The sequence below is a fragment of the Hemicordylus capensis genome, chromosome 3, assembly GCF_027244095.1.
Source record: "Hemicordylus capensis ecotype Gifberg chromosome 3, rHemCap1.1.pri, whole genome shotgun sequence".
NCBI lineage: Eukaryota > Metazoa > Chordata > Lepidosauria > Squamata > Cordylidae > Hemicordylus > Hemicordylus capensis.
The window spans coordinates 172,350,283-172,370,928 of record NC_069659.1 but is presented as its reverse complement, the minus strand read 5'-3'; the positions used below and the strand labels follow the sequence as shown (position 1 = coordinate 172,370,928).

General features: G+C 41.1%; 1 protein-coding gene and 1 long non-coding RNA gene across 4 annotated transcripts in view; one reads left to right on the top strand and one right to left on the bottom strand.

The window, feature by feature from the left end:
- The window catches only part of KLHL1 (kelch like family member 1), a 284,280-nt gene that overhangs the window by 1,609 nt on the left and 262,025 nt on the right, over nucleotides 1–20,646 (top strand). The gene's annotated exons all lie outside the window — the stretch shown is intronic.
- Nucleotides 152–14,085, bottom strand: LOC128352048 (uncharacterized). The gene is made up of 3 exons (XR_008320183.1): nucleotides 13,957–14,085; nucleotides 1,722–1,854; nucleotides 152–233 (listed from the first exon to the last, which is right to left on the bottom strand). It is a non-coding gene; the product is annotated as an uncharacterized LOC128352048 (long non-coding RNA).

Here is a 20,646-nt window from a genome sequence, read left to right as displayed (position 1 = left end):
AGTAAACATGAAAATGAGCAGGCATCATATCCCATTGAGTTTAGAGCAGAGAGAGAGAGAGAGAGCGAGCTTGCAGTACATGCTTAGCTCCCCATTCAGCATACAAGCTCCTCAAATTGCTTGACTTTGACTGGATCATACCTTTAGTCCTTATGATGCCGCAAGACTCTTGGGTTTTTCCTTGTGACAAAGAATAATCACACTTTCACTTTTTCCTGCTGAATTCCACTAATCTAACAACAGAAAAGTATTTTATAATTTATTCAACAGTGAAGAAAATAAAACTAAAGTTGTGCAGATGATGACCTGAGAGACTTTTCATTTAGTCCAATTTATTTGTACCACATGTTTTTTTAATCAACAGCAAGCACTCTAAGTTAATCAGACTCTCAATTGAATATACAGTAGGTCTGACTTTGCATGGTCCTTCCTTTGGGACCATGAACACCAATGCTTGACATGATCCAGAAAATGCACTTTTAAGGGCCATTGCATTCTGAGAAAAAGAGCTAAGGGGCATTGGGGCATTGTTTAAATAATTCTCATTGAAATGTGTAGGACTTGTTCTTATCTTCAAAACCCTCCATCACCTTGCCCCTTTCAGTCCTTTTCAGTTCTGCCTGTGGCTCTAGCTCCACCATCCTCAACCACCAAAAGTCTTCTCCCTCAAACAACTCTACCCATTCTCCCTTGCTGCTCCTTATGCTTGGAACTGCCTTCATCCTGCAACACCTGTGTGATGCCTCCTCTCTTGACATCTCTTCTTAAAACCCATCCTTTCCATGAAGTCTTTGACACAATGCCTTTAGTCCCCATTCATAACTGTAACTAAGTTTTAGTATGTGGAACTAAATAGCCTATTTTCCCTGCCTCCAGTGTCTTCCCTTCCTTTGTTGTCTCATTTGTGTTGCTATCCAGATTGTAAACTCCATGAGGCAGGGACCTGTTCTATCATTCTCTGTAAAGCATCATGTATATGAATAGCACTGTATAAATAATAATATAAAAGTGTTTGTCTTTGTCTTTGGTTGGATTGTGTCCACCCTGCTCTACTGAATACTTAATTGTCCCTTCAGTCTTCCCCTCCACCAGTTTCAGTGTCAGGACTTAGGTCTAGAACAGGGGTGGGGAACCTTGGCCCTCCAGCTGTTTCCACACACTTCAGAGCCTGGAAGAAGAGAGGAGGCAGCAGCTGCTGCTGCTGCTGAGCCACCTGCTTTTCTGCCACAGGCTGGGGATGGTGGGAGTTGTAGTTCAAAAACAGCTGGAGGGCCAAGGTTCCCCACCCCTGGTCTAGAATATGATCGTATAGTATATGGAAGAAGGCATTTGAATACATGCAAAATAACTTCCCATCACATCAGGGTACCACAACTAGGCTCCACTTACCTGAAATTAAAGGTCGAGGGCTTGCATGAAGAGAGTGCAAACTTTAACTCTAGAATCTTTACTTTTGACCACTAAGCACTGTGTTTTAAAATCCCCAGGCACGTGTATATTTTTAATATATTTTAAATATATAATCACAACAAGTCTCAGAGTCAAAACCAAACCAAACCCAGTGACCTAATCAGTTCTGAAATAGTTCAATTAGGATGGTGAACCTGTTGGATTCCATTTGTTGGTGCTAAAAATTTTGCTTGGGCATCATTCTGTCACAAAATGATTTAAAGTATTTTAATTTTCTGCTAAGCAACCAATGAATGTATAATATTCAGAACCTGCAGATAGTTAAAGTCAGTTGACTTGAAGCAAATCTTTCTTAGTCAGTGTTTGCAGTGGTGTCCCCATGACCGATAAGATTCCAGCCTCCTCAAAATCCTGAGAAATCATTTGGAGCTCCTGTCATCATTCCTAAAGGATGAATTGATGGGACTACAATCAAATCCCATGAAAATTAATGGGTCTTACTTCTAAGTTAATATGCTTACTTCTAAGTTAATTGTGCTTAGGGTTAAGCGCACAAGTGTTTGCACTAATAACCATGTACACTTTCCCCTTTCCCTGAAGAAGTGTTCTGTTTGTATTCTATTTGCTATGAGACGTTGGCCGCATTCACACATCACACTCCCTTTCCCCCTCCCCCTGCTCTCCTGTTCACATTCAGAGGACAGGGAGAGTGTCCTCTCTGCAGTCAGCGAGATTGTGGTGGTTGGGAGGGGACTGGCTGTGCAAGCTTCCTTTCCCTTTCCCATGAAGGACAGCCCACATAGCCAATTATGCTGGAGTTGAGGGAGAAGCTTTCTCCCTCAACTCCAGTTCCAAGGTCTGAACTGGTTCGGCACCGTGGGAAGGGGAGCAGGTTTAAGACATTAAGCTGATTACATTCCAGCTGCATTGATGTGTTTTTCTAAGTATGACAGATGTTCAGACAGTCTTGGGGTTCAAGGGTGGTTCCAGAGGGCTGGCAGGGGTGGCTCCCCCCCATTTCTGTTTCAGGAACTTGAATATGTGGGACACAGCTACCCACCCATAAATGTACTTTGCCCTTTCTGTGCCCCCCTCAATTTTTTCTGATGTCTTCCTTGTTGATGTCAAATATGTCTCTCAAAGCCTAATGGGATTGCTGGGAAAAGCAAGTATTTCCCCAGACTATGGGAAACACCTATATCTGGCAGCAGCAACACAGAAAGATGCTGAAAGGCATTATCTCATACTGAGTGGGAGATGACAATGGTAAACCCCTCCTGTATTCTACCAAAGACCACCACAGGGCTCTGTGATCACCAGGAGTCGATAACGACTCGAAGGCACACTTTACCTTTATCTTTATTGCTATCTTAAATGCTAAAAGTAAGACCCTAGTTTTGGGGATAAGTTGCACATTTACCAAATTGTAAAGTACTAATCTTAGTTGTGATGATATCTGTGAATTCTCACAAACTGTCAGCAGATAATTGCATTTGTACTGATTTATCTTTCCATAATTCTAAATAGATAGTTTATCTTTTCCAAATGGCTAAAGGTATATGAGTGGGAATATTACCTCCTGAACTTAAAAAAATGTTTCTAAGACTTATTTTGCTGAGGACTGAATCTTTTGTATTTTTGTTGGTGTTCTCTGAGTAGAAGGGGGGCGGGAGATAAAATGAGTTGCTTTATTTCACCTGCATATTCAGGCATATTCAGGTAGTTGCCAGGAGAAATTGTATGCCATATACTGGTCATGTTTAACTCAGTCTAGTATAATGTTGCGAAGGGTGATAATACTTTCAGATAGCAAAATGAAAACTAGTGCAAGGTAACAAAAGATAAGTGATGTGACAGATTGTGGCAAGCATGGAAATGATTGGAAGTTTCTTTTGCCTTCACTGTACACTATATTAATGACAGTTTCAGACTGAGACAGTATTGCTTGTAAAAAAATGAGCTCTATTCCACAAATAACAAACTTCTTTTTTTGTTTCCTAAACTCAAGTAGTGACTGAAAAATGATAGAACTAATTCATTTGTTAAGTGCACAGATAACTGAAACACAAATATGAAACTGGTCAGTCATATTACAAAACACATATTACAATATAGGAATCGTCTCTCAAGGTAGAACTACATTTTCAGCAGAAACTACAGGTTTTTTGTTCAGTCATGTGTTTGCTGTTGAATATGTAGAGTGAGAGTGAGAGGCATTGGCTGACGTTTGAACTAATGAAGTATGAGCATGGATAGCGTCATGGACCCCTTGTGCAACTCCAGTCCTCCTGAGCTCATGATGTTTCACAAGACTGTTAGTACTTCTGAACACTGCCAGCACTTGAGTGCTCTACAAGAAAGTCAGAGACATGTTTCTGCTCATCCAGAGTGCTTCCAGATTGTGGGCAGGACTCATAAGTATTAGTTGGCTTGCAAACAGTGTGAATGCATGAGGTCTGAGAAAGTTGTGTATCCTTACAGATCCTATTCATGCATGTGCTTCATCTGGTGGCCCACTTTGTGAAACAGGATGCTGGACTAGATAGGCCTTGGGCCTAATCTAGCAGGGCCGTTCTTTATGTTCTTAATCAGGATGTCAGCCACTGACAGGAGATATGTGGCAAATGGGGATGTGGGGGCTAACTATTTATTATTTTTACTATTATTTACTATTTATTGTTATATTTTTGTTTACACAGTCAGACAGGTGTTATTGACTGGTTTGTTTTATCCAGACATTGAGTCCTTCCCAAGCACCTGGGATGGCTGAATTTTATTATCAGTATTGTTGCTGTTATTATTATAGATATTGTCACAGAATATAGGCTGTTCCCAGTAAAGTTGCTTTTTGTAATTGGCTGATGGTGATTTCTATGGCCCCTATGGTGTTGAGGTGCTCTTCAAGATGTTTTGGAATTGTACCTAAGGCACCAATTACTACTGGAATTATTTTGGTCTTCTTCTGCCACAGCCTTTTAATTTCAATTTGTAGATCTTTGTATTTTGTTATATTTTCTATTTATTTTTCTTCTATTCTGCTATCCCCTGGTATTGCTATGTTGATTATTTTAACTTGTTTTTCTTTCTTCTCGACTACAGTTATATCTGGTGTTTTTTGGCAGATGTTTGTCTGTTTGTAGTCGGAAGGTCCATAATATTTTTGCATCTTCATTTTCTACAACTTTTTCAATTTTATGGTCCCACCAATTTTGGCTATAGGTAGCTTGTATTTTTTGCAGATGTTCCAATGTATCATCCCTGCTACCTTGTCATGCCTTTGTTTGTTTAGTTAGTCTGTGCGATCTTTTTACAACAGCTGATTAGGTGGTCCACGGTTCCATTTGCTTTTTTTACAAAGGCGGCACTTGCTGTTTGTTGTGGATTTTTTGACTTTTGCTCTTATTGCATTTGTTCTTAGTGCCTGTTCTTGTGCAGCCAGAATTAAACCCCCTGTTTCTTTCTTCAAGTTGCTATTCTTAAGCCACTGCCAGGTCTTGGTGATGTTTGATTTTCCACTCATATTCAGCAGATATTGACCATGCAGTGGCTTATTTTTCCATTTTTCGGCTCGGTTCTTTACTTGTTATTTCTTGTAGGCCTGCTTTGTTTTGTTGGTGTTTAATAGTTTCCTGTTGTTGTTGTTGTTGTTGTTGTTATTATTATTATTATTATTATTATTATTGACATTTTATATCCTGTTCTTCTTTCAAGGAGCCCAGAGTGGTGTACTACATACTTAAGCTTCTCCTCACAACAACCCTGTGAAGTAGGTTAGGCTGAGAGAGAAGTGACTGGCTCAGAGTCACCCAGCAAGTATCATGGTTGAATGGGGATTTGAACTCAGGTCTCCCTGGTCCTAGTCCAGCACTCTAACCACTATACCACACTGGCTCTTCTATTCTCCCACCTGCTGCTTTTCCTCTGCTGTGGAAAGCAGTGAATGGGGAAAGGGACATCTCTTTCCTTCCACTGTCCAGTCCACATGCTGCCTGACCTGCAGCTAATTCAGATTTGGGAATCCTGTGTCTGTTACCGTTTGTAATTCCACCAGTCTCAATCACAGTTTCTCAATCACTGCTTTGATTTGGGATCAAATTAAATTGGTTTGCCCTTTGTTGAATAAAGCAGGACAGGTCACATGGTAACCTGCGTGAGATCTCAACTCCACTGTTAGACAGTTCATGCGAGTAGGTTGCTTATGTGAACAGTCATTTATGCATATGTGCATAAGTTTTAAGGCAATGGAAAGTTCCAATATTATTATTTTTAAATTGTAAAGTTTTACAGGTACTTTGGAACCATCAGAGCATTTGAGCTGTGCTAGTGATTCTGCAGAACAGATGGAACAGAAGAGGTGAAATTATAGCAATAGCACTTACATTTATATACCGCTCTATAGCCGGAGCTCTCTAAGCGGTTTACAATGATTTTTTAGCATATTGCCCCCAACATTCTGGGTATTCATTTTACCGACCTCGGAAGGATGGAAGGCTGAGTCAACCTTGAGCCCCTGGTCAGGATCGAACTTGTAACCTTCTGGTTACAGGGCGGCAGTTTTACCACTGCGCCATCAGGGGCTCCTATTATGCCTTCTTTTTGGTCACTTAGTCTATTGAGCGTAGATAGAAATTCTGAAGGGCATATGTATTTGAAGTAAAAATATGATGAAATTTCCTGGTTAGATATTTGGGTCAAAATCCAGCCAGGTGTTCTTTGTTCCTTTGATTTCAGAGGAAGAAGTTTGTGTTTAAGTCTCCCACTGAAATAAATGGGATGCAAAATGCTAATAACTGCAGTGAGATTTCCTTTTAAATGAACATGCATAGGATAATATTGTACATTTGCCTAGATCGTATCTATGGTGGTCACTTAAGGTGTGCTGAGATCAAAGGAGATGCCTGGGGTGATTGAGTTACATTTTATTTAGCCTTCTTTATCTTTCTCAGAGGATATCTTTAATTCTATGGTTGATAAGGCTGCAATTGAATAATAGCTTTTCAGAGAGTGAAGGGTGGTATGACTGATTGTGTGTTCACTTATTTTTATGTCTCACTCTTTTCTGTGATTGAAGAGGTTCATTGGGTTTTTGAAGCGTTTAAAAAACCTGCCAAACCTGTTTAAGGTGAAATGAGAGTGAGACCTTAGAAAGGAGTGGTCGACTTATGGGTTAAGGAAATACTGGTGCAGCAAGAGAGCAGCTTAACAGAATTTCCCAACTAGCTGTACTGGTGCAATGGGGGAAGTGGCTGCAATTTTTGCCATTTTTGATGCCCTCCTCTTTCCCAGGATGTGGCTGCACAACCCTCAGCAACATATTTTGAGTGGCAAAAAGGGCTTCAGGGAGAGCGTCAAAAATTCCCCCTTCCTTGCTGCATCAGTGCAGTTAGTTGGGAAGTTCTGTTAGGCTGATATCTCACTGCACTGGTGCATCCTTGTTTTTTTATATCAGTCAGTATCTATGGCAGTGCCAGTTATGGTCATATCCTTCCCTTTGATCACAGTACCTTTCTTTTCGACTTATCTGTCATGTGTCAGAATATCGAAACCTGGGTGAGTTTGTAGAATGGTTTCATTTTGGTTGCATTACCTTGTGGCTGAAGCATACATGCCACTGGGTCCTCCCAGATCAGAACATAAGAACAGCCCTGTTGGATCAGGCCATCTAGTTCAGCATCCTATTTCACACAGTTGCCCACCAGATGCCAATTGGAGCCTACAGGCAGGACTTGAGGGCATGCCCTCTCCCCTGCTGTTATTACCCTGCAACTGGTATTCAGAGGCATCCTGCCTTTTAGGCTGGAGGTGGCCTATAGCCCTCTGACTACTAGTAGCTGTTGATAGACTTCTCCTCCATGAAGTTTTCGAAACCCCTCTTAAAGCCATCCAGGTTGTTGGCTGTCACCACATCTTGTGGCAGAGAATTCCACAAGTTGATTATGTGTTGTATGAAAAGGTTAGTCCTAAATTTACTGGTAATCAATTTCATAGGATGTCCCATGGTTCTAGTGTTATGTGAGAGGAAGATTTTCTCTCTATCCACTTTCTCCACACCATGCATGATTTTATAGACCTCTATCATGACTTCCCGCAGTCGTCTTTTTTCTAAAATAAACAGCCCCAGGTTTTGTATTCTTGCCTCATAAGGAAGGTGCTCTGGCCCCCTGATCATCTTGGTTGCCCTCTTCTGCACCTTTTCCAGTTCTACAATGTCCTTCCTTAGATGTGGTGACCAGAATTGTACGCAGTACTCCAGATGTGATCACACCATAGTTTTGTATAAAGGCATTATCATATTAGCAGTTTTATTTTCAATCCCCTTCCTAATGATCCCTAGCATGAAATTAGCCTTTTTCACAGCTGCCGCACATTGAGTCAACACTTTCAACGAGCCGTCCACCACGACCCCAAGATCCCTCTCATGGTCAGTCACCGACAGCTCAGATCCCATCCACATATACTTAAAGTTGGGTTTTTTCATCCCAATGTGCATCACTTTACACTTCCCAACATTGAACTGCATTTGCCACTTTGTCGCCCACTCACCCAGTTTGGAGAGATCCTTTTGGAGCTCCTCACACTCTGTTTTGGATTTCACTACCCAAAAGTGTTTGGTATCATCTGGAAATTTGGCCCTCGCTGCTTACCCCAACTTCTAGATCATTTATGAATAAATTAAAAAGCACCGGTCCCAGTACAGATTCCTGGGGGGGATCCCACTTCTTATTAACTTCCATTCTAAAACCTCTCAATTTATACCTACCCCCTGTTTCCTGTCCTTCAAGCAGTTACCAATCCACACATGTACTTGTACCCTTATCCCATGACTGCTAAGTTTTCGCAAGAGTCTTTGATAATGAACTTTGTTGAAAGCTTTTGGAAGTCCAGGTATACTTTGTCAACTGGATCACCTTTATCCACACACTTGTTGACACTTGCAAAGAACTCCAAAAGTTTCGTGAGGCAAGTTTTACCTTTGTAGAAGCCATGCTGGTGCTCCCCCAGCAGGGCCTGTTCTTTTATGTGCTTTACAATTTTATCCTTGAGAATGTTTTCCATCAATTTTCCCAGAACAGACGTTAAGCTAGCCAGCCTGTAGTTACCTGGATTGCCCCTGGATCCCTTTTTGAAAATTGGTGTTATATTGGCTACTTTCCAGTTCTCTGGTACAGAGCCTGATTGTATGGATACATTCCATACGTATGCAAGGAAGTCAGCAATTCAATTCAATTCAATCAATTTATTACAGCCATAGGCCACACAGAGAACATACAAACATTAAAACAAGATTAAAAGCAAAATATGCCAACAGTAATATAATACATTATTATCAGGACAGAACAATAGCTCCTAAGAATTAGATATTAAACAGGATCTTAGTCTAATACCGACATAAAAGAATTTTGCCACCACCTTAGTAACCTCATTATCTTGATCCTCAAGACAAAAATTCAAATAAAAGGAATCAGCTCTTCATGGGAATTGCTCTAACAGAGGGAATATGAGTTCTTTCCTAGTATCAGAATACAGGGAGCAATATAACAGCACATGAGAAACTGTTTCAGGGAGGCCTGCACCACAAGGGCATAGGCCAAAATCTGACGATCCCTTATTAAATCTTTTTTCCAAAAGGGCTGAAGGCAGCACATTCATATGGTCCCTAGTGAAAGCTATCCTAAACTTTAAAAAGTGTAGGGAAGCTAAATATTTAGCACCTCTATTCCCCGAAGGGGGCATGATACCAAAAAATAGAGGAGAGCAGGTCCTATTTCCCCTAGAAACAAGATTCTGGTGCTCAATGTCATGAAGGCGTTGTATAAGTGTAATCTTCGCCTTCTCATTTCCCATGAGTAAATTTTCAGAAGGAGATAGACCCATTTGCAATATTTTGTTGTTGACATATGACAGCCAAGGTCTAGGAAAGGAGTCTCTCCATAGAAACCAAAAATAGGAGGGCTCCTGAATATCCAAGCATAGTTTAATCCATCTGGGGAAAGTAAGTTCCCATGCTTTAAAAAAAATAGTAAGGGATCCAGATTCCAAACATAATAGGTCAGCAATTCCACATTTGAGTTCTTTAAGGATTCTTGGATGTATGCCATCTGGTCCTTGTGATTTGTTAGTTTTCAATTTTTTTGACAGTTTAGAACATCAACTCTTGTCACTTCTATCTGATTCAGTTCTTTAGCCTCCATCTCCGAAAAGCCTGGTTCAGGAACAGGTATATGCTCAGAATCCTCTGCCAGATGCAAAGAACTCATTTAGCTTCTCTACAACCTTCATATCCTCCTTAATCATCACTTTCACTCCCTCATTGTCTAATGGTCCAACTGCCTCCCTAGCAGGTTTCCTGCTTCTGATGTATTGAAATAAGTTTTTGTTATTCCCCTTGATGCTTTTAGCTAAATGTTCCTCAAACTCTCTTTTTGCTTCCCTTATTGTCACTTTGCATTTCTTTTGCCAGAGTTTGTGATCCTTTCTGTTCTCTTCAATTGGGCAGTGAATGCACAAATGGGGCATTTGGGGAGGCCTTCCAATTTTGGAAGGAAGTCTTCTTCCCTTTTATGGCTTCCTTGACATTACCTGTTAGCCATGCTGGCATCCTCCTGGACTTAGTGATACCTTTCCTCCTTTTTGGTATACATTCTAACTGGGCTTCTAGTATTGTGGCTTTGAGTAAATTCCATACATTTTGGAGTAAATGCATGGATTTTCCCTTTCAGCTTTCTTTTCACCATACTCCTCATCTTGGAGAAGTTTCCTCTTCTGAAACCGCCAGCTTGCCTGGTGGCCACACAGGGATGGGCTTTCTCAGTTGCTGCCCCAAGACTGTGGAATGCACTCCCTACTGAGATACGATCCTCCCCATCTCTGACAATTTTTTAAAAGCATTTGAAAACCCAGCTCTTCACCCAAGTTTTTCAGCTTTTTTTTTTTAAGGTTTTAATTTGTGGTTGATTTTTAAATTGTTTTAAGTTTTAACTTAACTTTATGTTTTAACTTGTTTCGTGCTATTGTTAACCACCCAGAGATGAAAGTTTGGGGGCGGTGTACAAATTTGATAAAATAATAAATAATAAAAAATAATAAAGTATCTGTGTTAGACGTCCTTGGTGATTCTCTCCCCACATGTATGCTGAATTTGATCGCACTATGGTCACTGTTCCCTAAGGGGTTCATGACATTGACTTCTGACACTGACACTGGCACCAGGTCCTGGGTTCCACTCAGTATCAAGTTCAAGGTCGCCTTATCTCTGGTTGGTTCCAAGACCAACCGTTCTAGGGCACAGTCATTCAGCATTTCTAGAAATTTGACCTCTTTGTCATTACCTGACTGTGAATTTACCCAGTCTATGTGTGGGTAATTGAAGTCACCCATTATTACTGCCCTGCATCTCCTTGATGCCTCCTTGATTTCCTTCTGCAACTCCCAGTCACTGTCAGCATTTTGATCCGGATGGTAATAGCACGTCCCCAGTAGCACATTTCCTTTCAGGCCTTGTATTGTCACCCACAGGGTTTCTGTGGAGGACTCCGGTCCTCCTAGGTTTTCTAACTTGTTAGATTCTGTCCCTTTTTTTAACATACAGTGCTACTCTACCTCCAAGACACTCCTCCCTGTCCTTTCTATAGAATTTATATCCAGTGATAACAGTGTCCCACTGGTTTTCACTGTTCCACCATGTTTCTGTTATGCCCACTATATCTATTTGTTCATTAGCAACCAAGCACTCCAGCTCACCCATCTTGGCTTGGAGGCTTCTGACATTTGCATATAAACACGTATATGCTGAATCATCATCTCTCTCTCTCTCTCTCTCTCTCTCTCTGGTCTCTTTGACCAGCTAATATAGCCTCCTGTCTGCTCTTTATGTGGTTCTGCTCTGTCCCCTTCTGTTTTATCTGAATCTTTACACTCTCACACCTTAAGGAATGGCATTTGCTGAACTGGATACTGCCCAGCTCCTGTTGGCTATTCCCCAGGCATCATTTTAAAAGCTACTCTGCAACCTTTTTGACTTTAAGCACCAGCAGTCTGGTTCCATCTTGGTTCAAGTGCAGCCCATCCCTTTTGTGCAAGCTTTGCTTGCCCCAAAATGTATCCCAGTGCCTAACAAATCTAAACCCCTCCTCCCAGTACCAACATCTCATCACACACACATTCATCTCATCTGCCTAAATTTAGCTTCCAGGACCTCTCAACTACATTTCCACACATTGTTGGCACTGACGTACACCACAATAATTTCTCCATGAATGGACTTATTGTATCTGACAGACTTCCTTTAACTGTAGCTTTAAAGTTGGAAGGGGGGGCGGGAAGTGATGTTTTTAAAAAATCCATATATGCATTTAACTTAATTGTGTTGGGTGTTTTGAAATCTGAAAATAAATTATTTGTTCATAAGAAGGGATCACTCAATAAATTCCTAGAAGATATGGGTGAGTTTGCATGCTTATTTCTTCTACAGCAAGTAATCTACGAATGCACAGTTTAATGCAATGGTGTCATAAGAAGTATGGAACTCAGCTAATAATGATTGAGTGCAGTTGATTCAAAAATGGTGTGATACAAAAGGCATTGAAGAGAGAGGCTCCCAGGTCACCCCCTTGCTTTAGTCTAATTTCTAACACTATTTTAACATGTTGTAGTTGCAGTCTTTATTTAAGTATCACTTGTTATTAATTAGTCAATCCACAATAGTATTTATAGACAAAAGTGTTAAGTACAATTACCAGCTTGCATACACTTGTCCTAGCACAGCATGCACACAGTGCCCAAGAATGCTCTTCTGCAAAGATTGGAAACTGTGTGAATGCAGTTGCACAGTGTTATGGTTATTGGAAATAATCACCGTACTATTGCAAATCTGCATTCTCAGGTTTTTAATTAAAATATTGTTTGTTAATTTTATGGTTTTTAAATTATTGTATTGTTTTAACTTTTATATGTGTTATATGTTTAACTGTGTTAACTTTTTATGTGTTTTAATTGTTGTTAGCTGCCCAGAGACATAAGTTTGGGCGGGGTATAAATTAAATAAATAAATAAGGGGAAAACATTCTACTGGGCTGTCGGAGCTGCCTGAAATAACTGGCAGCACGTTCACCTGGTCTCTTGGTTGCCTGGGCTTGAGAGGGGGGAGTTCACGTGACATCACATGCATGGGCCTATTTGGAGGGGCATGCCGAGCGAGGCTGGACCCAGGTCACCGCTCAGCTGGCTCCGTGCCTGGAGCAACTGGCCTTATCCATTCTCAGCACAGCATCCCTCCAGTAGCTGTTGTGGTGTCTATCTTATGTTTATTTTTTCAGACTGTGAGCCCTTTGGGGACAGGGAGCCATTTTATTTATTTATTTATGTCTATGTAAACCGTTTTGGGAACTTCAGTTGAAAAGCAGTATATATAAATATTTGTCATATTTGTATATTCGTATTCATAGTGCTCTTCCATTTTAATGAAGAATTCCTGGCTGGGGAAGTAAAAGTCTTAGGACAAGACATGAGTCTGAATAGACCAACCTGACCTCACCTTAATGAAATCAGAACTCCTTGCCATGGATAAAATTAGTACACAGAGTCTGCTTTGTGTCTTACCACATTATATAATTCTCTAAGACATATCCGTGACCAATCCCGTGTGTGGCAGCTCTTGTGAGATTTCCTGGAAGTGCAGAACAGAGCAGAGCGCAGCAGGGGGAGTCTCTCTCCAAGCAAGCATGCTGAGGGAGGGAGGGAGGTCAAGGAGGAGGAGGAGGAGGCCCACTGTGAGCTGGAGGTAGAGTGCACGTCAGCTCCAACTGCCTGCCTCCTTGCGAGGAGGATGGCCGAGCATGCGGCACGGGCAGCAAAACCGGGGCTGTAGGGATGGAGGCAAGAATAAATTGGTTGAAAAGATGTGTGTGTGTTTGTGGGGGGGGGGGGAGAGAATGAACTGGCAGATGGGATGTGGGGGGGAGAACGAACTGGTTGAAGGGATAGGGCGGAGATAACACACTGGCTGAAGAGATGGGGGCAAGAATGAATGGGCTGAAGGGATGGGGGTGAGAATGAACTTGCTGAAGGGAAGAGGGTGAAAACGCACTGGCTGAAGGGATGGGGGTGAGAACAAACTGGCTGAAGGGATGGGGTGAGGTGAGAATGAACTGGCTGAAGAGATGGGGTGAGAACAAACTAGCTGAAGGGATGGTGAGAATGAACTGGCTGAAGGGATGGGGGGTGAGAACGAACTGGCTGAAGGGATGGGGACAAAATGAAGATAGGACAGAGATCTGGATCGGTTGTGGAGGGGGAAAGATAGGGAGAACTAGGGGTGCAGATGCTCTGCGCCAGGTCAGCTAGTTTGGTACTATTATTATTGTTATTAATTTAATAATATTTATATCCTGCCCCTCCAATACAATACTGTTTAGGGTGGCTCAAAACAGTAAAAGTAATATAAAGTTTAAAACAGTATTTGATCTTGTTTTAAGTATAAAACAAGATATTGTTGCTTCACCCACTCAGCCCCCCACAGCCTTTCACCTAGAATAATAATGTACATACTTCTTGTCTGTTGTCACCAGGAAGAACCTATTCAGAAGTCTCCCCAGATTTTTGTATCCCATAAAATAGATGGGAAGATTCCTTTCCTGATGGTCCAAGCATGTCTGGAGGGGTGTGTGGGTGTGTGTGGTTGCATCACAAAGCAACCTGTTGGTGCTTCTTGAAGTGGTGTGACTCAACAATACACAGAATGGAGGGGTGGACTGCATTCCTATTGGTGCGTGGCACTCAGGGCCTATTCTGTACCTCCTCTGGGCACGTCTGAATATGTCTGGGCCTGTTCTGTGGGAGGGAGGCATTTCCATTCACGGTTATATGTTCAGCACCTGCTCTGGGCATGTCTGGACATGCTTGGACTTGCCCTGTGGGAGGGCCATTTCCAAACAGGGGAGCATGGTTAAGACCTCCACCATGACTCTGCCCACAAAGGTGACATCACACTTAGATTATATCACCACCACTATGGCCCTGCCTCCTCACATCAACCAGAAGCTTGGCTCCGCCCAGGTATGTCTCTAATACGACTCATACGCATGCCTTAATATTTATTTATTTGTTACATTTATAAACAACCCCATCCAGAGGCTCTGGGCAGTGTACAACTAGTTTAAAAACATAAAAACAAACATCATTTAAAATACACTACTTAAAACAATATAAAAACAATTTTAATACAATTTAAAACCAATTAAAATACTTAAAAAGAATTTTAAAACCTTGAAGGGCCAGGCCAAACAAGTAAGTCTTTAGGGGTCTCTTAAAGGCCAACAATGAGCCTAAACTGAGGATATCTGCCAGGAGTGCATTCCATAGGCCAGGACGAGCTACAGAGAAGGCCCAGTTCTGAGTCGCCACCAGACGTACTGGTGGTAACTGGAGATGGACTTCTCCAGATGACCTCAATGTGCTATGGGGATCATAGAGAAGAAGGCTCTCTCTAAGGTAGCCATTCAGGTCTTTATTTATTTTTATTTATTTATTTAGCATATTTTTATACTGCCCAAAACTTATGTCTCTTTAAAGGTAATAACCAGCACTTTCTATTTTGCCCAGAAACATATCAGCAACCAGTGCAACCGTTTTAAAACAGGAATGATATGGTCTCTCTGGGTTGCCCTGGAGACCAATCTAGCAGCTGCATTTTGAACTAACTGAGGTTTCCGAACTATGTACAAAGGCAGAACCATGTAGAAAGCATTGCAATAGTCAAGCCTGGAGGTTACCAGCTGATGCACCACAGTTCTGAGGTCTTCCTCTTCAAGGAATGGATGTAGCTGTTGAATCAGCCAAAGCTGATAGAAAGCACTCCTGGCCATAACCTCCACCTGAGATACCAGGGTGAGACCTGAGTCCAGGAGTACTCCCAAGCTGCATACCTGTGCCTTCTGGGGGAGTGTAACGCCATCCAGCACAGGAAGATCTAACTCATCCCTTAGATTCCGAACCCCTACAATGGGCACCTCCATCTTGCTTGGATTCAGTTTCAATTTGTTATCCCTCATCCAACCCATTACTGCCTGAATGCCATTTCCTGATGATGTAGATGAAAAGAAGTAGATTTGGGTGTCATCAGGATATTGATAGCACCCAGCACCAAATATGATGACCTCACACAATGGTTTCATGTAGATATTAAAAAGCATTGGTGACAGAATGGAGTCTTGAGGGACTCTATATAATAATTGTCATTTTGAGAAGTGCCCGTAGGCAGGCAGTTAGGGAGTGAATGCCATTTCCAGAAAATATGGCCCTTTTACTCTTTAGATTCCAATAATATGTTTATTGTCTGTTAGCACAGATTGATGATAAAGTTAGTCTTAACACGTAGGTATTACTACAAAAGCATCTCTTTATTCTGAGAATATAAACCATTTTGGGTAGAAATTGTGTCTGCCAGGCCATGCTTGCTGATGCCTTTCTGTAAGAAAGGAGCTTGGTATGTCCTGTTTTGATTCTTTGAATATTCTAACCTGCAGGCACTTGCCTAGCACTTGCATATGCCACCAACTGGCTCTGAATCTTTGCTAGACCCAGGCAATGTGAAAAATCCATGTTCATGGATCATGAGCCCATGATGCAGTGCTACTGCTGTATCAAATGGTTGAGTGCTTTGCAGTGCTCCCCAAAATAGAGCAGTGCTGGCAATAGTGTTTTTTCTTTCTTTCCCGGGGAAGGGTTTTTGTGTGTGGATGGAGGAAGAAGTGAAAACTGCTTTCTGCTCTCTCTTGGTCTACCCAGTGCTGCAAAGTCTCCTGCATTGTTACTTTAGTCACTCCTTGTGTGGATGAAGCTCTTGCTCCACCCCCATAATGTGCAGCCTTTCAGCAGTTATAATAAACATAATACTAACAACAACAAGAAGAATACCATCTAAAGACTAGATGTTGGAACAAAAAAAAATTAGGGTCATCATAGTGTAATCCTGTTTGGCTTCAAGTGGATTAAATTAATAGAATAAGTGTTTGGACTATTGACTTCAAAAGACTCACTCAACACAATGCTTTGTAGCTTGTGAGGGAATCAGGTTTCTGATGGATTATTTTATTTTATTTTTTATTTTACAAAGGACACCAGTTTTAGTTCATTGCTTTAAATTGCTGTGAATAAATCTGGATTGTATTGTGATACTTCCTCTTTTTCACCTTTGAGCCAATTCCCCCATGTTGTGAACTTACTTATTTCTTGGTATGCATATTATTTAATGCAGTTGCACAGTATTTTATTTTCCCTGAAACCAACACCTTCTCCATTCCATTTCTTTAAATAAATTGAATTCTACTTTTATTTCTCATAGCCTTATTGTAGTAACATCTCAATCCCAATGACATTTTGCTTGGAATTAAAAGCTACCAAAACCACTGAAATTTATTTCCAAGCAAATATATTTAGAAATAGAGTTGTAAATGTCTCTTCTGAATCTTAAAATGGACAAGGAAGTAAAAGTTAAAAATAGTGCTCATCTTCTTAAGTAACATTTGCCTAATTACCAGCTGAGCCACTAGGTCAGCTTTACACGGGTGCCATTTTATAAATAATAACCTTTCACAATACATACAAATTCCTTGGAAACAGGTTTCTTCTCCCCAAGTATCCCTTGATAACTTACAGCATTTCATTATTAATTTCATGAACAGACTGAAACAAAATTGCTTCAACACAGTTTCTGTCAGGGTCCTTACATGATGCCCCTCTCAATTCCAGAGAGGTGATTTTTTCTATATTGTTCTATGACAATTTAGTCTTCTGGGAATAATTTTTTACTTTCCCTCACTGCCACCATATAAATTCTTGTTATCCTGCTTTTGGTACTCAACACCTTTGGCTACATAGCCTTGTGAGCACAGGATAGGCCTATGTTCAGGATATAAATGAAACAAAACTTGAAGTATAAAATGAAAACAAGAATAAGTTTACTATTTACTGATTAGAATAAAGATCTCTGCAATTAGAATAAAGAACTCTGCAATACATGGCCCATAAGCTTCTCTACCAAGTTCAACTTTCTGAGTGTCCCCCCCCCATCTGGATAAAATTTAACATATAGGGTGTGGGGGGAGATAACTGGGGCAGAGGCAATTAAAACTGGGTTTGTAAACTTAGTGAAATCTTCCAGACCTTCTTGTTTGTTACTAGGAACTGCCCAGTACACTGCTGGTTCCACACATTCCACTCATTCACCATTCAAGTTCCACACAACCCCCTGAACAATCTCTCTTGTTCAGAACACACACCCCAATCTCTCAACCCTCAGTTCAAAACATTTCCTATTCCAACGCAACCAACTCTCTCTCCTCTCTCTCTGTCACAACTGCCTTTTATTTTAAATCTCTCCCTTTCTGAACCTTCCATACCTGATTACTAGGGTAATACTCACTCACCAGCTCTTATATACATCACATCACATTAAACCTCCCCCCGCCACACACACACACACCACCACCATTCTTGCTTTGCAGTGTCACTCCCTATCAGAATGACCTGTCTAAGCTGAGAGTGATTATGGAGGTTACATATAAGTGGTGTTCATATTATTTATTTATTTATTTATTTATTTATAATATTACCCCATCCAAAGGCTCTGTGTTGTGTACAACAAATTTTAAAAGACATAAAAGCACACACCATTTAAAACACAGTGCTAAAAACAATTTAAAAATGTTTTTAAAAAAATTTAAAACTAATTAAAATACTTTAAAAAACAATTTACAAATCTTGGAAGGCCAGGCCAAACAAGTAAGTTTTTAGGGCTCTCTTAAAGGCCGACAGCGAGCCTAAACAGCGGATATCTGCCAGGAGTGCATTCCATAGGCCAGGAGCAGCTACAGAAAAGGCCCAGTTCTGAGTCGCCACCAGACAACTGAGATGTCCACCAGACAGACCTCTCCAGATGACCTCAACGAGCGATGGGGATCATAACGAAGAAGGCACTCTCTAAGATAGCCCGAACCCCAGCTGTTCAGAGTTTTGTTACAACTTTACATAGCTAAAATCATCACTACATTTTCTTTACACATCTTTAAAAACTTTACATTAAACTTTTTATCCACTTGACAAGGCATTGGCAATTACATTTTATTTCTCTGAAATGTGTTCCACAACAAAACTAAACTACTGCAAGATCCATGACCAACATTGAAGTTTGGTATTGCTACCATTTTAACCATAGTTTGCAACCATTGTAACACCTTGTAGTCAGTTATTCCTGCAAACTCTTGTCCCCATACTTATGGTCGGAGTTTCTCCACTGTCTCTATTTGCAGCACCCAGTGTCTCTATCAAGGTGTCCTTTCTGGGCATTGGGTATGCACTGTGTGATCTTATTCAGACAATGATAGTCTACACAAAACCTAACAATATTTTCAGGCTTGTTGACCAACACAATAGGTGATGCCTATGGACTTAAAGATGGTTTGATCACCACCAAATCTAGCATTTCCTTCCCTTCCCTCTGAATGACTTCCATAATTTTCACGTTTACCTTAAACGGTTGCAATCTGATGGGTGTTGCACTTCTGGTGTCTATTTGGTATTTGAAGAGTTCTGTCTGCCCAGGCCTGTTGCTGAAGATGTCTTGGAATTCCAGCACCACATTTAGCAGCTTCTCATTGTCCACTGGTTGTAGCTCTTCTGCCCATGGAATCGATCAATACTTCCCTCTTCTTCCACTGTCAACCACTGGTAGTCGCTGTCTGCATTCTTCAGCATTGGCAGTTCTGTTGTTACTAGCGATGTGCGAAACGTTTCAGATAGAAAAAGTTTTGTACCCAAAACAGCCTGTTTCGGGTGTTTTGTAAACAAAACAAAACACCCATTTTCCAGATCCAAAAGTTTTGTATACAAAACAAAACGTCCCTGTTTCAGCTACAAAACGTTTCGTTGTTTCGGACCTCCATTTTGTGGTGATCTCTGAGTCAGTCTCCATTTTGTGTTTGACATCTCTTTGAATTTCCCACTCTTCCAGCCTTCTGATCGGTGACCTAAATCATGGGCTGACCTGCTGACAATTCCCTCCTAGTTCCGCATTGGCTCTTTTGCTTCTTGCCACTCTTTACTGACCCCACATTGGCCAGGGGAAGGATTGCTAACCCACGTAGTGCTGGGTTCTGTTGATTCTGTGGTGTTCTGAGTGTAGATTTTCTGGTAGCATATGAGAGTGGATTCTTGTTTTTCACTGAAAATCTCATATGCTACCAGAGAATCTACAATGAACACCTCAGAAACAACAAAACCCAGTACCCCATGGGCTTGTGGGTATGGGGGTGGTTGGCACCCTATGTGCACTACACAACCCCTCACTCTGGGCAACCCCAGTGCCCCCGAAGTGGAATTATGGGGCTGCTGAAACCTAAACCTCCATTATTCCCTAGGGGAGAAATCTTAGACACGTAAACTTCATCAAATCACAAAAGATCAGCCCTTTACCCAATTTCTTTGAAATAATTCTGGAAGTTTCCTTGCCCCCATTGGGCACTACTACCCACCACACTCCACTCTGGGTCATCCCTTTCCCCTTGATTTGAAGTGATACATTTGCTGGAATCGCCATTATTCCCTATGGGAAAATTCTTAAAGTTGTGTAAACTTTAAAAGTTCACAAAAAATCAGCCCTTTGGCTGCTAGCTTCCACCCATTGGATGCTACCACCACCACCCACTCTTTTTGCCCTGGGACCCCTTTTAAAAATCCAAATCAATTCGGATTTGGAAAATTCGGCTACAAAACAAAACAGGGCTGATTTGGATTCAGAAAATTTGGGTACAAAACAAAATGGGTGTTTCGATTTGGATACAAATCGAAACAAGAAAATTCCAAAATGTACACCCCTAGTTGATACTATCACTACTAGGTTATCCCTTCTCAGGTATGGCTTCAACATGTTAACATGCACTACTTTGGACTTTCAGTTGGAGTTTTTAAACTTTACCGCAGAGGTTTACTCCTTCAACCTATCCTGAACAATATAATGTTTACTCCTCCAACCTATCCTGAACAATATAAGGTCCTTCCCAGGAAACCTTTAACTTGTCTGTCTTTAGGGGTAAGAACACCAGAACTTCTTCCCAAATCTGAAATTATTTTTGTCTGGCATTTCGATTATACCAGAATTTATGTTGTTGTGCATTGGACAAGTTCTACTGCACCAACTTCTTCATTTGTGCCATGTTCTTTTGTATTTCGGTATTTTTTATT